General features: G+C 34.9%; 1 long non-coding RNA gene across 5 annotated transcripts; it reads left to right on the plus strand.

The window, feature by feature from the left end:
• Positions 1 to 1152: 1152 nt before the first annotated feature.
• On the plus strand, positions 1153 to 3449 carry LOC121788258. 5 transcript variants are annotated; one of them, XR_006047675.1, is made up of 4 exons: positions 1153 to 1221; positions 2095 to 2812; positions 2888 to 3035; positions 3191 to 3449. It is a non-coding gene; the product is annotated as an uncharacterized LOC121788258 (long non-coding RNA). The 5 variants fall into 5 exon arrangements; XR_006047673.1 differs by having other exon boundaries at positions 2095 to 2401; positions 2490 to 3035; XR_006047672.1 differs by having other exon boundaries at positions 2095 to 2195; positions 2309 to 3035.
• Positions 3450 to 4224: the final 775 nt, after the last annotated feature.

A 4224-nucleotide genomic window follows, 5' to 3' on the forward strand; every position in this document is an offset into this window, starting at 1 on the left:
GTCTATTTCTGAAGAACACGATATATTCACTATGCCTGGATGTGTGGTAGTTATTCTCTTCTTTGTACATACATTTAGATATAATTTTTTGTTTAGTTGTAGGAAGTGGAATACATACAACAGCTTATAATTTTTACCTCCTTGGAATTCTTCTACATGTTGCACTAAACCTGTAACCCTTTTCTTGGTTGTATGCAGGAAAGACTTTGTGTTTGAGTCAGATCACAGAGCAATCATGCTGCGTTTGAGGCTATTGGAGATAATTCAGCATATTCTAGTATTACTCCTAGTCGATTTGAAGGCCTCTCTAAGCATTTAAGATTCATTCTTGCAAATGTTATCTCTTGTGCAACTAAGATGTTTTCCGTGAAAGTTCCTATGCATAAATAGACTAGAAAGTACTTAGTCGATCTAAAGGTCGAGGGTGGTAGGGGGCCGACTGAGTTCTTAACATAAAAGAAACGGGTGGAAAGGATGGAAAAACTGAAGGCACAAGTCTATTTATTGATTTTTGAGCTTGCTTTGCTTGATCTTTTGCTTCTTGGTTGTTGCACCTATATTTTCTGCTTATTTAATTCATTCTTTGCTGCATTTTGCAGATTTATAATTAATCTGTTAAATATATTATATTTTTGTAAGTTATACTGAGGCTGACGTTTTTCTTCTTTTTTCTAATCCACTGTTTGCTGTCTTGCTGCTCTATAAATAATACATGCATAGTATCCTATTTTTCTTTATCTCATATGCCTGCACAAATATGTGTTTATATTAGTGTTTCTTTGATATATAAACCCCCATTGATTGTCAAATCTTGGCATCTTAATATATGTTTCTTTCCCAAGTACTTACTAGACACATTTCCTTTTTACTTTGGCATTAGGTTTGCTGAACTTGCATCTAAAAAGAAATCATGGGCCTTGGAAGCTGGTTGAGCTCTCAATTGAGTCTTTAACAAATGTATATAGTATTTACCGTACATGCAATATCTACACTTTGAGAAGATTTTGCCTTTTATACATATGCAGTTTTCAATTTCTCATTTGTTTTGCCTACTGTTAACATGGGCATTTGTTTTGTATAGTTTCTTGCATTGCTGAAAAATGTTTGGCATAGATTCAAGAGAGGTTAAATGCTCCCACCGAGGCAAGTTACCCCGAAGGGCCAACTGGAACGTAATACAAAGCGCTTGGCAGATGTCGTCTCAGATGCTTCAAATTTTCGGTAATTCATTGTGATAAACTTTGTAAGCTTTGCTTCAGTACAACTAATTTTAAAATCTTATATAGTGCTATAGATTTCATGGTAAGGTTTCTTTGCTTTTCATGATTGAAGGTCGACAAGACTCAAAGCATGATATCTGAGTTTCTTAGAAAATGTCTTTGCTTATGTGAACGCTAATGATGTGCTTGAAGAGATTTTGAGATCAAATTGCTGGTTTTAACTAATGGATGCTAATTTTATGAAAGTTACTTTCAAATGAAAAGGTGAGAGTTTGATTGAAAAGGTGAGAGTTTGAGAACCTGCAATAACTTAGACTTGATGATCACCTCCATGCTTATCTTATCTTAAATGTTTGTACTCTATTGTCTGGGGACAATCTTATTTGTATTTTGCATGTTATTTGCAAGTATAGTGTGTGTCTGTGGATCTAGTGGCAAATTTCTGAACTTAAACCTAACCAACTAATTTTTTTGCTGGTATTTTGTGAAATGGAATATAGAGGGCTTCCCAAACTGTAGTTGCTATGTTCACAAGTCACTTAGCACATAGAATGAGTTTGTAAGTTACAAGCATATTTTTTTGTCATCTTGATCGTCTAATTGAAAAACTACCTCGAACTGTTCAATTGATTTCATTTCCTCATTTGGTTTTTGTCATTGCAAAGAGATACAAATGATTAGTAAGAAGAGTTTAAGCTATTTGTCGATGTATGATGGTTAGTTATTTGTTTTATTTGACGTTTTATGTCTCAAGAGTCGAGAGTAAATGGAAATTGATATGCTATACACATCAATTCAATTCTTTTGATGTTATAATCTTTTCTCAAGGAAATCGTGCATTTTTTTTCTGACCCTACAAATTGTGTTCCTTCAGAGGGAAGCTTTAGCAGGAATCTTTCTACTCCCTCATGGAGAGTTTGTATCTGGCTGGTGATCGTCTAACGTTCTAGTTTGTGAAGAGGATGCACCATTAGAGTATGTATTATCTACATCATCTCAATAATTCTTATTTCACCAAATTAGTCAGTTACAACTATTGCATGGTGTCAATGTATATGGACACATAAATTTGAATTCACCCCTTGCAGTTTACCTCGTTCATCTTATGCTCATCAGAAAACGTCTTTTTTGATTAAAATGATTGCAAACCTTCATTGCTTTGTTCCTGATGTATACCAGGGGTAAATGATTTAGTAATTTTCGGTTTCAATCGGGGTATGCTGCTTGATAGTAATATTTAACAACTAATAACATTTGTTTCAATCTCAGATGAGAAAGATCTGTTTCTCAACATGCTCATTCGGTTCATAGAAAAGGACTATCAGAAACTGTCAGCATTTTGGTATGCGAGAAGGTACTAGGTTTCCCAGCAGGTGGGAAATCCGAACTTTTATTATAGTCGTCAAATCCTGGGTCTTGTGGATGTGCTTATTTGTCTTGCTTGCTTGATGGCGAGCAAGACTTCTGTTTGGGGTATTTTACGTGTGTGGGCAATTTAACTGGTTATTATACAATGGATGGAATGGAGGGTAGCGTACTACTGCTCTGGTTCAATTTTGACCACTTCACTATTTATTCCAGCGAGTTGAAGGGTATAAAGCTGCAATCAATATTTGCTTCAATATTCAAACATTTTTTTAATAAACTAACTTTAGTTCGATATTTAGTGTGTCATTTCATACTTAAGCCATCAATGAAGAACTACTACAAAATCATTCTGATGCTCTACACTTGTCGGTACCTGATAAAATTGGGGTTGGATCTTTGTCTAGTTCTGAGGAACACTATATCTTCACGATACCAGGATGACGCGTGGTTAGTTATTTTCTTCTTTGTACATACATTTAGATATAACTTTTTGCTTAGTTGTAGGATGTGAAATACACACAACGGTTTGTTATTTTTATCTCCTTGGAATTCTTCTACATGTTGCACTAAAACCTGTAACCCTTTTCTTGGTTGTATGGCAGGAAAGACTTTATGTTTGAGGCAGACTACAGAGCAATCATGCTGCGTTTGAGGCTACTGAGATAATTCAGCATATTCTAGTGTTACTCGTAGTCTATTTGAAGGCCTCTCTAAGCATTTAGATTCATTCTTGCAAATGTTATCTCTTGTGCTGCTAAGTTGTTTTCTGTGATTGTTCCTAGTGCATAAATAGACTAGATAGTACTTAGTCAATCTGAAGGTCGAGGGTAGTAGGGGCCGACTGAGTTCTTAACTTAAAAGAAGCGGGGGGGGGGGGGGGGGGGAGGGTGGAAAAACAATCACGGGGCTTGGAAGATGGTTGAGCATTCAATCAGTGTCAAGTAAGATAATTTCTACGAGGGTAGTGTTTCCACTACTGTGGCAGGGTAACCGATCTTTCTCATATTTTAATACGAGGTTAGTAAATAATTTAATTACAATTTATGGAATCTAGGCTACTCTGTTTTCTGTATATTTGATGGCATGATTTTTCCGTTGAATTGATCTGTTTGGTTAAGTTCCTCAACACTTTTTATTGACTTAACATCTCTTATATGCCAGTTAGGTAGTTTTATACATAGTCTACTATGTTTGAGTTTGTTATCTTTACATGTCCGTTTGATGATTATAACTGCTGCAACAAATTCTGGTTTTAATACGAGGTTAGTAAATAATTTAATTACAATTTATGGATCTAGGCTACTCTGTTTTCTGTATATTTGATGGCATGATTTTTTCCGTTGAATTGATCTGTTTGGTTAAGTTCCTCAACACTTTTTATTGACTAACATCTCTTATATGCCAGTTAGGTAGTTTTATACATAGTCTACTATGTTTGAGTTTGTTATCTTTACATGTCCGTTTGATGATTATAACTGCTTGCAACAAATTCTGGTTTACTGAGTGAACATGATCCCATATAAATAGTGTTATAAAATACTGATCAAACTAACTATGTTAGTTGTTAATGTTACCCCGTTCTAAAATTTTTAGCTTGCCTATAATGTTTATCCTTTGTGAATGCTTCTACTTCAGA

This window comes from Salvia splendens, unplaced genomic scaffold (genome assembly GCF_004379255.2).
Source record: "Salvia splendens isolate huo1 unplaced genomic scaffold, SspV2 ctg1001, whole genome shotgun sequence".
Taxonomy (NCBI): Eukaryota; Viridiplantae; Streptophyta; class Magnoliopsida; order Lamiales; family Lamiaceae; genus Salvia; species Salvia splendens.